Source organism: Phragmites australis, chromosome 18, assembly GCF_958298935.1.
Source record: "Phragmites australis chromosome 18, lpPhrAust1.1, whole genome shotgun sequence".
NCBI classification, from domain to species: domain Eukaryota; kingdom Viridiplantae; phylum Streptophyta; class Magnoliopsida; order Poales; family Poaceae; genus Phragmites; species Phragmites australis.
The window spans coordinates 20,023,644-20,036,968 of record NC_084938.1 but is presented as its reverse complement, the minus strand read 5'-3'; the positions used below and the strand labels follow the sequence as shown (position 1 = coordinate 20,036,968).

At 40.9% G+C, this 13,325-nt stretch overlaps 1 pseudogene; it reads right to left on the bottom strand.

The window, feature by feature from the left end:
• Positions 1 to 453: 453 nt before the first annotated feature.
• LOC133898603 (uncharacterized) overlaps positions 454 to 13,325 on the bottom strand; it is a 45,295-nt pseudogene continuing 32,423 nt past the window's right edge.

Below are 13,325 nucleotides of genomic sequence, written 5' to 3'. Positions count from 1 at the left end.
ATACTGTTGAGCAAAAAAACTCGTACAGACCAAAACCTTGTAAGTGTATCTTGCATGGTACATGGCTAGTCTCATCTAGTTCATGGAGAGTGGATAACAATGGTCCTCCCCAACCCCCAAAGAATTCTATTCCTATGGCATTCCTATGTTCCAGATACAAAGTGTATGCTTTCTCGTACTAGAATTATGATAGCCTTTAGTTTCTGTTATGCATTGCCAAAATCATCATGAATAGCATGATTTCTCCTAAAAACTAAAATATTGACTTCATAATAGAGTAAAATATCAAAATACTGAAACAAAAAAGGAAAATCAACCTTTCTGATCGGATGATACACATCAATTCTGAATTGTTAAGCAAGAGATCGTCTAATAGAGCATACTTCTCATTAAGTGTATTTGATAATCACATACTCAAGGAAGCACAATATAAAGTTAATCTAAGTGAAATCTTCAAGATGCCTGCAACAGCTCCTTGATATCATATCCTTGCAGATGAATCACAGTAACAAAGCACTTTTATTAGTCTGACATACTCCAAGAAACACATTTGTAGTAGTCTGATTCATCTGTAAAATTTAACTGCCAATATAACTTAGTGGATATATATATATATAACTCTCATTTAATACCCAGCGCGTTAAATAGGGATTTTCCGTTCATCGGTTTTCTGGTTTCAGAATGATTATTTTCCTATTTTGTAATAGAGATCTTGTGGTCGTCAGTTTTTCTGTTTTATAATGTATGATTTTCTGTTTTGTATTAAGGATTTTACTGTTTTCAGTTTTTCTCTTTTATAATGTGTGATTTCCGATTTTGTGAAAGAGATTTTTCGATTGCGGGCTAATTCGACTAGGTTAGATTGGCTGGCACGTTAAATAGCATGGCCTTGTATATATAAGATATTAAGAAAGGTTAGCAACAATATTACTCCAGAGTTCCAGACAGCATGTATTGTAATAGGAGTAAGAAGATTGAGAGTTTGTGCACATGAAAAATCCTGAAACAACACCTGCGCAGATAAAAATGAGTGGAGGAAATATGGTCACCGATAAAATGTTAAAGCATGGTAACACAATAACTCTACATATTACATGTGACTTTGAGATTATTTGTCATAATGTTTGGTCTAGCTACGGTAAGGTTGCGGTTTAGCATACTGCACTATGTTTGTGATGTCACGCCTAGTCATTATTAATGTAGGCAATTACCAAGCACAAAAAGCAGTGGAAATTCTCCTGGTGTAAGATGAGCAAACGCAAACACTGCAGCAGTGATAAGCACAGAAGATGGAGTAGAAAACCTGTACCAGAAACAGATTATTAACATCTTAATGATACAATAATTCAGATTGCGCCAATTTGAATTCTACTAACGAACTTTTGAAAGGAAATCTTCTGACCAAGGCAATTAGTCCATGCATATGTACCACATAATCAAGGACACCATTAGAAATCATCGAAACACAGTTTCCTCAAGAATTGGTGCGAAAACCCCAGTGATGCCCAGCAGACAGGCAGTGTTACCAATAAAAAGAATAAAAAATCAATTAAGTTTGACCTATATACCGATAAACAGTAGCTTATGAAAGCACAGAAAAAAAAAAGGCCAGGTAAACCATACCTGATACTTGATGAGCCAATCAGTGGCAATAATAGGACTAGCGAGTCAGTCTGGAAGAAGAGGTTCAAGAACTGGATTAGAGGTGAGATTTAGCTAGTACAGTCACATGCTGGAATTTCACATTTGTGTGATATCTAATATAGTTTTCCATTCTAAATCTCTTTGTTATATCAAGGAATCCATTCATCTATCTGATACATTATTATGGGGACATAATCTGAGTCTTAACATAGTTTCTACAGGTCTCTGTGAGCTGCCATTGCTTCATCCAACAAGTTATGTAGTGCAGAAAACATCAAGCATACAAGAACTAGATGCATGAAGCTAAGGCAAGACAAAGGGAGAAACTGTTTAACAATTTAAGAGCTTCTTCTCTGAGCACTACTACAGAACATGCCATCAGCAATAGTTCAAAATCATTATCAGTGACGGGTATTGAACCGCCACTGGTTATCAGTGCCGGTTATGGAACCAACACTGAAAGTCTCCATCACTGCAGCTTCGTGGCTCCAACCGGCGGTGATAGGTTGGTTTTACCAACCGGCAGTGATATTTGTTTCCCGCCCTTCTTAAATTTTGGCGGTTGCCGCCAATAGCGTGCCCATTTTTAAATTTTGGCCGTTGCCGCCAATAGTGTACGACATATTTCTAGACACGCACGTGTAAATTTAATTCATGAGACAACAAGTTTCATCACATCATATATACACAAGCACATATAAATTGAAGTCATAAAACATCAAGTCTCATCACAGCATATATAAACCGTATACATGTTAAGTTTCATTACAACAAGGATAAGCAGTTTAAGATTTTCTTGCTAATCGAAGGGTCTGAACTTTGCCTTTTCTTGTTATATGAAGGTAACGACATTTACCAACCAATTTCATGGTTCTCGCTGGTTAGATTGATGAACCTGACAAGTTATTCTTGAAGTGCATTGATTTCAATAGGCAATAGTTGATCTGTGGCCAAGTTGAGGAGCTGCAGTTTCAAGAATTGAAGAAACCAATCCTTCTGAAACACGTATCGATCCTAAAAATTAGTCACCAATATGTATACCGCCTACCTCAGTGTCGGTCTTCTGGAGTGACGCATCTCAAGTGAATCCGTGCATGAATTCTTATACATAAAAACCACATAAATTGTTGCTTGTGCCCTGCTTCTGACAAGGAAAGTTATGTCGAACTATCCATTCTTTCACGTATGGCCGGTGTCTAACACTCTTCTTGATGTATCGTGTGTACACTCTGTATGTGTGTGATTATTACCATAAGTAGACTTAGATTCAATCAAATGAAATATTACAAGAGCAATAATGAAATGATCGAGTTTACCTTTGTGGCAAGTTAATGACAGGTTGATAGATTTCTTTTGGATTATTTTGTGAGTCTAAGACAATGATCTTGCTAATATCTGGCTGGATAATAATGAGGATCCAGTGATAACTGCACATAGGTCACCATAGGTTAATTGGTCCTAATTCTAAATTTTGTATTGCTCAAAAAGAGTAGAACATTTATGGAGGGGAATACATACCCAAAGTGGTAGGGTAAAAATATGTATTTCTTCAATTGTAGTTCCATAATACACTCCAATGCATAGTCCTTGATTTCTTTTGGATTGGTTCAGATCGTTGTTTGGTTTACTTCAAAAGGGTCGATGAATCCCACATGGTGGATGTCGTCTGTCCTGCATTTGTGTACCTCCATTCCACAGAAGAAATAAGTTAAGAAATTCAATCTAATAGTACAAAAATGTATACTATGAATTATACCTTTATGATACTTACAGAGTCTAGCAACTCATGATAGACATGTTGAGAGCACATTGCCGGTACACTTGATACATTTTCTTGAATAATATAAAAATAGTGCCATCCTCGTGGAGGAAATCTTGATGCTTGTATCTGGCCTCGAACATTTGTCTACCCTCCCTCGACTCATTCATGTTCCACAATTTCCGAACTTGAAATGTTAGGTTGTTCCACATGTTTGGCTCAACCAACAGTTCGTCCAGCTTAATTTCCATCTCTTGGTTGCTTTTGTTGCTAAGGACCCATCTAGAAGTTGGTCTCTTATCATTTTGGATTCTTCAAGAAATCTTTCTAAATCTTGTTCTTGTACTTGTAGTATCTGTTCGATCATAGAATCCTTCAGGTATTTCTTGATATTGATGCACTCGTAGTCTGATTTACGCTTAGGCTCAACAGGTGTTGCCATCTTCAATGGATTGGTATTTTCTTCTCAAGCTCTGACTTTTGCAAGAATTTCTTGACACTGGTGTCCAAGATCACTTTGGTTTCCTCTTCAGTTTGTTCATAAGGCAACTTCTCAAGTGCTGCCACCTTCTTAGGTGGCCTTTGCTTCTGGGATAAAGTTGATTTTTAAGATGAACTCAAATTCTTAGATTGTGCACATGTTATTGACTTTCAAGAGGGAGGAGTTGGCTCTCTTGGTGGCAGTGATGGAGACTTCAGTGAGGGAGGAGTTGGAGATCTTCTTGGTGACAATGGCGGTGGCAGCAACCGTGGAGGAGTTAGAGATCTTCTGGGTGGTGGGAAGGCTCTTGGTGAGTCCGACTTCGCATCAGACGACTCATCTGCCTCTTCTTTAAACACTATGTAGTGCTTGTGCTATAGAACAAAACCACCTACGTTTGTTCTGAGCCTCTTGGAACCTATCTCTCCAGGGTAATCCATGTCAATCTTACGGTACAACCTTCGTACAAAGTCAACGTGGACCTTGGAGTATCCCCGCGGTATCGGGAGATCGTTGAAGGGAGCCCCTTCCACACATTGATCAACCTGCCCCATAGCCACCATGGTGGTCATGTTCAAGGTGGACACGACAAGCTTGCATATTTTGCTTTCTGTGATTTCATCCACGGGGTAACGGGTCAATTCTTCTTCTAGAAACCCTATGGACGTGCAGCTACTCTGACGACCACCAGGCTCAAAACATTATCTTCAGCTTGTTGTTGCATGTTTTCTTGCTGAAGTGCTTCTTTGATTTTGGCGTCTGTCATCTGTCGCTCATGTACAAGTTCTTGTCGTACTAAAGCTAACACCTCTGCCAATTCTTCTCTGCTTCACACCCTTGCCTCTGGTGTGACCTAGGTGCTCCTTGGTTCGTAGTGCCAAGGTTAGCTAGTCTTTCTCCCTTTCTAGCCTAAAAGAGCCTTGGGAAGACTGGGCGTGGGTATCTGTAATTCTTTGAGTCACTTCCTATTCTCTATCACTTTTGAAGATTAGGTTGCCCTTGGCCGACAAAGTTACCCCTCTCGCATACAGATAGTGCTTCTCTCATTCAATCCAGTCAGCCGTCGTAGGTGTGGCACCACTGCGGGTTACTTATTCTTCTATTTCTTCCCACTCGTCGTATTTCCTCATGTACCCACACAAGCCAGTTCTGTAGGGGTATAAGTTCTTGTGGGAGTTGGCCTTGCTTGCGTCACTTAGCTGTTGTGCTTCCTCTAATAGCTTGCACTCTATGAAATCCTTCCAAAATGGTTCCACCGTTGGATAATCCTCCCATTTCAGTGTTTGACCCTTCAAGTAATAATCTCTCCATAGCTTACCCTTGAAAGTCCTGAACACGGTGCCCCTTGTTGATATGGCACAACTCTTTGTTTTGGCCATGTTGCATCCTTCAGGGTATTCAAACTCTGCCACCAACTTATGCCACATATGTTCCTTGATGTTATTGGGAACCACTCACTTGTTGTCTCATCTACCTCTCCAACTTCTATAGGTGACTGCAACATGGTCCCTCATGAGACACCCGATTGCTATCTTGAACGACCTCATAACATCTTTAGGTCTTGCGGGCTCCCCGACTGAATTGACTTCTGTGATGACAAAACGTCCCTCGAGTATCCTGCTGGGACCTCGTCCACTCCTCTCTTCTCCAAACGTCTCACCCTCTGAAGCATCATCATTAGGATCGATCTCACCATCTAGAGCATCATCTTCGGTTGTGCCCTGCGCAGCATCAGTGGATGTCTCAACCTCAAGTTGATCCAAGTTGAGGTACACACTTGGGTTACCGCCTCCCGTCTGGTCCACCTTTATGTTTGCAGGCTCATCTTGTGCCGAGGTTGGAACCAGGTCTGAGGAGGGGCCTTGTATCGAAAAGGGGGTGGGGCGGGGCCGTGCGTGGCGGCTGGGTTTTGGACGTGTCATTCCTATATAAAAAATTCTAAAACATGAAATTCTATTTACATGAAGTCCTGAATTACATGAAATTGTAAATACATAAATATTCTAAAATACATGTTATGATTTACATGCCAAATATATATTCATATTATGACATCTTAACTGAAATATATGTAAAATTCACTAAATACATGAAAAATTCTAAATGCATGTAAAATTCACCAAATACATGTAAAATTCTAAATTGAAGTTTGGGTGTTCTTGGACATTTTACTAGTAACTGCAGATCTCAAGATTACCATCTTCATCGATTCAAGTATGAGGCTGATAGCTACTATATGCAGTCAGGCATCTCTTTAGCTCTAGTACGATCATGGGAACTCACAAAGCACAATTAAATCAAGAGAAAGAACACATCAACACAAACATAGGGAACTAGTATGGTGCCCGTGTGTTGCTACAACATCCATATATTGAACACATGTTCTATTAGTAGGATCGAGAAAGGTGACTAGAGGAGGGTGAATAGGAGGCTCACCAAATTCTTGGATGATCTATCCTAATCTTTTCACCCAACGAACCTCTAATCAACACGCAGAAGCAACAAAACCGAGATAAATAAAACACAACAAAAATCTCCAAAGAAAGCATAGCTCTCATGGAGGAATATGAACTCTAGGTTCTATAGAAATCAATTCCAAGAGTCATAGCCACAAAAAACTTGCAACTTGATTCACTTAGATTCGAAGAAATAGGCACTGGGTGAAGAGAGTCTCCAAGTTGATGATCTAGAGGCAAGGGATGATTTAATACCAACTCGATTTTTATCCCTCTAGCAACAAGAAGAACAACTCCAACACATGGAAAACTTCAGCTCTTCAACAAAAACAAAAATCACAACCGAAAATCAAAAGACTTGCAAACTTGCAAGGGAAGTCAATAGAGGAAAACTAGAAGGAGATGAACACAAGCATAAGAGGAAACATATACTTCATTTTTTGTAGAGGAACGCCTTATTTTTAGCGGAATACAAAGTATTTTTACTTACAAAAAGCTCTCACCTAACACAAAGTCTTAGCTCTCTTCTAAAACCCTAGCAGACAATCTCAAATGACTGGCTCAAAAGGGCTCAACTAGCCCTCCCCTCTATTTATAGCCTAGGTTCCTTGACCTTTAAGTTTCCTAGATTATTCCAAAAATACCCTTATCTTTCAATACACTCCTACCTACTACCAAGAGTATTTTCGTTCATCTTTTTCCTCGTCCATCAAATGGTTGTGGCACCTCCATGACATAGCTTCATCTCGACACAAGCTTTATGATGATGTCACATGCACTTCATATTTTCCCATGGTTTTAAGGTCGAATTGTGAAACTGCCCCGCACGCTTCTCAAAGCATGTTAGGGCCCATCCAAATTAATTTGATTTAATCATTAGGACACTTATTTAGTATGATGAGAGCTAGCCCACGTCCGTCTCTCGACGAGCCACCTGTTAATCCACATCTCACCACAACAATCGTAGCCACTAATGATTAAAGTGAATCTAATTTCGACAGTCCTGGTATGTGTGCATTGGTAACTCCCAGGGAAACTATTACTCACACATATCTTTACAACATGAATATTACAACATCGAGATTAAACAGGATTCAAAGGATTACATGTTGATACAAAAACAAAAGACAATGTTTCAACCAGCATTAACATACATACGCTGCAGCAGAAAATAGCTAAAGAAAACAAAACCGATGGTGCCATTTGCCCACAAGGCAACCGACCAGGGTTAGAGTAGCCAACACCTAACTTCACCTAAAAAGAAAATAAGCAGTGTGAGTATGAAGGTACTCGCAAGACTTAATCCATAATGGTACATATAATAACCCAACTCCAAGGATTATGCACTGAGTGAGTAGCAAGGAGTAGACCACAAGGTTAAGTAAATTCGCATGTGTAAGCAACCTTAACACCTATGTGTGAGCACATAAACTTAACCACATATATCTTTCTACTCTGTAACCATTGACTTGCATATAAATGTAAATGGAACTATCTCATGAACATAATTGTAAAACGAACCATCTCAAACACATCTCATCCAATCATTAGACACATCCCACATTCACAACTCTACGACTACTGCGAATGGATAGAAGCATGCTGATGACTGAGAACCTGGCAATTCGAATTTTTCTTACACCCTACAAGAGGGTACAACTTTACCCACATGACTCAAGGACTATACGACTTGAGTGACCACACAGGCCCACCCAAGGGGGTACTCATGCCAACCTTTCCCAATTAGCCCTAACCATTTGAATTAAGCATCGCTCGGTGCGGAGCCCACTTAGGTTAACTCCTGGAGCAACCACTAGTGTCTCTACGAGCGAGCTCGCTCACACCGTCGATGTGCAAGCCCAAATGATCACATCTACATAGATATTCGACTTATCTTACTATTAGATCAACATGTGGTTAGTACGAAAAGTGTTAGAGTCAACTGCAACAATGGACGGTGCTTAAACGATGTAAGTGGTCTATGTTATCTGGGTTCCTGTCCTGAACTACACCGAGAAACTCCTCTGGTGCAGAAGATACCCCTAGCACAGCCCACATCTCGCCTCGTTCTCACATCTCATACAACCCACATCATTGTCATTGTGTTTGTAAACAACAAGTAGGCCCTAAGCTCATGAATAATAGTGGTACCATCGCTCGACTTCTACCAGGGACCTATGCATTGTTAAGCATTTCGAATAACTCTTAAGTTAGATATCAACAATGTTATCAAGGCTACAAGGATATGGATAATCAACAACTCAAGGTAGAAGTAATGAAATTCAATATAGGTTCTACCCATATAACCCGATATCGACTCGCTAGCCATGCAATGGTACATAACTGACAGCTTATTAATTTATACTCCATTCAATTCAATAAAGGTGCAATATGCTTAGATGCTTGCCTTGATGATTTTCTTCAATTTGGGATCAACACAAAAATCTTGCCGTGAAAACCTGTTACTCTCTGGCTTGCTGATCGCTAAAAGAAAATGCATCGTAATAAGTATGATGAAATGATATAAAAGAATTTGCATGATGCATGATTACGAAAATGTTTGTAAAAGAATGCTCGAACGATTAGGCTAAACGAAGTTTAAATGTCGGATACAACAACCTAAGGCTTCAGAGTTTTGCGAAGCTAGTGGTCAAACTGGGAAGGTGACGGTCAGACCAGTGGCTTGCAGAGAGATTTGGTGTCTAGCGGTCAACCTGAACCCTAGGGTGGTCAAACCACGAGGCTCGGTGGTCAGAGCAGCCCAATGGCAGTCTGACACCTGATTGTGGATCTTAATGTGAAGCTGATTGGCTAAGTTTCATCCTGGCGATCAGATCGACCAAGATGGCAGTCAGACCACTGGAGCCTTCGCCGGTGGCAGGACCTATCCAAAATAAATTCAATTTAATCATTAGGACGCTCATTTAGTAAGATGGGAGCTAGTCTGCGTCCGTTTCTCAACGAGCCACGTGTTAACCCACATCTCACCACAACAATCATAGCCACTAATGATTAAAATGAATCTAATTCTGGTAGTCCCGGTATATATGCATTGGTAACTCCCAGGAAAGCTATTAGCCACACATACCTTTACAACATGAATATCACAACATGGAGATTAAACATGATTCAAAGGATTACAAGTTGATACAAAAACAAAACAAGGTTTCAACTAGCCTTAACATACATACATCACAGCAGAAAACAACTAAACCGGTGGCACCATTTGCCCACAAGGCAACTGACAGGGGTTAGAGTAGCCAGCACCTAACGTCACCTAAAAAGAAAATAAGCAGCATGAGTATAAAGGTACTCGCAAGACTTAATCCATAATGGGTACATATAATAACCCGACTCCAAGGATTATGCATTGAGTCATTAGAAAGGAGTAGGCCACAAGGTTAAGTAAATTCACATGCGTAAGCAACCTTAACACCTATGTGTGAGCACCTAAACTTAACCACATATATCTTTCTACTCTGTAACCATTGACTTGCATATATACATAAATGGAAGCATCTCATGAGCTTAACTGTAAAACGAACCATCTCAAACCCATATCATTCAACCATACCACACATCCTAAATTCGTAACTCTATGACTGCTGAAAATGGAAACAAGCATGCTCATGACCAAAAGCATGATAATTTGAATTGTTCTTACACCCTACAGCGGGGTACAACTTTACCCATACGACTCGATGACCATACGGCTTGAGTTACCACACAAGCCCATCCAAGGAGGTACTCGTGCCAACCTTTCCTAATTAGCCCCAACAATTTGAATCAGGCATCACTCGGTGCGAAGCCCACTTAGGTTAACTCCCGAAGCAACCACAAGTGTCTCTACAAGCCCGCCCGCTCACACCGTCGATGTGCAAGCCCAAATGATCATAGCTACAGAGGTATTCAGCTTATTTTACCATTAGATCAACATGTGATTAGTATGAAAAGTACTAGATTCAACTGCAACAATGGACAGTGCTTAAATAATGCAAGCAGTCTATAGCATCCTGGGCTCCTCTCCTGATCTACCTTGGGGAACTCCACATCGGGGCAAAAGATACCCCTAGCACCACCCACATCTCGCTTCGTCCTCACAACTCATCCAACTAACATCATCAACCCAACATTGTTATCATTGTGAACGAAATTAAAGCCTATGACTTCTACTAGTGACTTATGCATCGTTAAGCATTTTGGATATCTTTCAGGTTAGACAATATCATATTGAACCCATGTGACAAGGATACGGATTATCAGTAACTCAAGGCAGGAGAATTAATGCAAACATACATAAAGCATAATTTATCAAGTTATACAATATGAGATCCAAAGTAGTAGGTTGAGTGTGCTTAGATGTTTGCCTTGCTGCTTTGCTTCAATTTGATATCAAACCCAAAATCCTTATCGCGAAAACCCGTTACTCTCCAGCTCATCGATCACTAAAAGTGAAAGAATGCAACACAATAAGCATGATGAAATGCTATAAAGGAATTTGAATGATGCATGATTATGAAAATTTTTGTAAAAGAATGCTCAAATGATTAGGCTAAAGGAAGTTTATACGACGACCTAAGGCTTCAGAGTTCTTTGAAGCTAGCAATCAAACCAGTAAGGTGGTGGTCAAACCGAGGAAGGGGTGGCGGTCGGACCGGTAGGTTTTCTAAGTGGTTGAGTGGTTAGACTGGTGGCTTGCAGAGAGATTTGGTATCTAGTGGTCAGACCGAACTCTGGGGCAGTCAAACCCCAGGGCTTAGTGGTCAGATCAGCCCAATAGCGGTCTGACACCTTATTGTGGATATTAACATGAAGCTGATTGGCTAAGTTTTATCCCGACGGTTAGACTGGCCAAGATGGCAGTCAGATCGCTAGGGCCTATCGGCAACGCCTTGGCGGGGCCGCCAACGAAGGCTCCAGTGATGCCTTTGACTATGAAGGGTACCAAAATATTCTAGGAGACTAGTAGAGTGCTTCTAGGACGGCTTGGATGACATTCACTGAGCCAAACTCGGGAAGCTCCATGGACAAGCTCAATGCCTTGGCACAGCTATGAAGAGCAGGGAAAACTTAGGGGAAACTCGGGGAAAGGGGTTGAGGAGCTCCTCCTTGGCATGGAGAAGCTTTCTTGCAGAGGGGTCCAATTCAGGGAGGCTCTGATTTGGAGATCGGGCTCCGTGGTGGTTTGGAGCTTGAGGTGGATGTACATGCTTGGAATCCTCTCCGATGAAGAGGATAAAGGGGATGAACTTGAGGAAGTCCTTGAGAAGCTTGGGGAAGTCATCTCTCCTCTCTCATCCAGCTTGGGGCTCACTCCGGCGACAAAGAAGCTTAGGGATGAACTCGGGGACAATGTAGGGGACTCGTGGACAACCTCCTTCGATCTTCGGCCTACGGTGAGCTCAAAGTGGGGGGGGGGGGATCTCCTCTCTTCTCCTATTCTCTCTCTATTCTCTCTCTCTTTCTTGGTGGGGAAGAACGAATGGGGGTAGTTGAGTAGATAAGATTTTGGTGATGGCTTTAAGTGGCGGTTCTGAGCAGTGGCTATCAGACCGCCGATGGATAGAGGCTAAAATGGCTTTGCTCGCCTCTGGCGGTTAGACCGACGATGGCGTAGTTGGACCACCAGGGGGGTCTTTCCTGGTTTCTTCATAAAGTTTTGGGTCTTCATAATCTTCGCTAAACCATTTTTGAAACGTTTTTAAATCCTTAAGACACGATTTTAAGACGTCATGATGCTTAGGAATGCTCAAAGACTAGATTAGTATTTCTGGGACATAAAAAGCATGACTCACTGTCACTTACTTACACGTTAAGTAAGCCACCCGATGTCGACGCGTGTACTCTATCTTGTGACCACTATCGCTTGCTAGTCTCTCTTGCTCCTGATCCCTCGAGCCACCTTGTCACTTGCACCAGTATCCCTTTTACTTGACTTTGTCAACACACTATCTTCATCCACCATCTCATTCCTTGCTTGCCCTCCATGTATACAGCTAGGATCACCTTTGACTTTGCCCGACATCCTTGATCGTCCAGCACCAAGCAACCTGCTTATCCCCGATCATCCTACCGTCGACCGTAAAGTTGCATCCATCACCTACTCATGACAAGACAAGCATCCACGTTTCTCCAATTCCATCTCTAATTAGTCATAATAAAAATTCCTGTAAAATGCTCATCTCAGGAAAATTATGAACACCAGATGATCCGATATACACTCCTTCTGAGCAAAAACTCTAGCAAACACTCCGGTCATCCCTCCAATGTACACATCGGACCATCTGGCGTGTACAAAAGCTCTTTCTCCGTTGAGTCAAGGGAAAACTTCTGGAAAATGCTTCGGTGAAGCATTCAATGTGCACAACTGCTCATCACTAGACCATTCGGCATTCAACTTCATTCTAGCACCAAGAAACACATCTCCTGGAAAATGGTCCAGTGTTCACACCTCCTTAACGCCGGACCATCCGGTGAGGTCATCAATTTTCTCTTCTGAGTCAAAATCCTCCAGCGTGATTTTCTTCTGAACACCGGATCATCTGGTGTGTATAATTTCTCCAACACCAGATTATCCGGTGTGTATATTTTTCCTGTCTCAGAAACAGACAACACCAACTCCCATTTCTCTCCAAAACTAGTTAGTCATATTCATAATCATGCATTCTAATAAGTAGACATGGTCATGAAAACCAAATCCAACTCAACATAAACATTGTCAATGACTCATCACAAATAAACCAAGATACATTTCCACTTGTTTTCTCACTATTGTTACGATAACATGAAAGAAAAAAGAAGAATGTGATATGAAAATATATATCTTAAAAGATAACGTACATTATAGTGATAGTCTCAATTCTTTCACCATAAACATGCTTACAAACAAAATATTAAATTATTTTGTGTCACACATGACATGAATACAAACAACAAACCTAACTATCCTATACTCTTCTTGGTAAATACAATTATCTTCTAATAA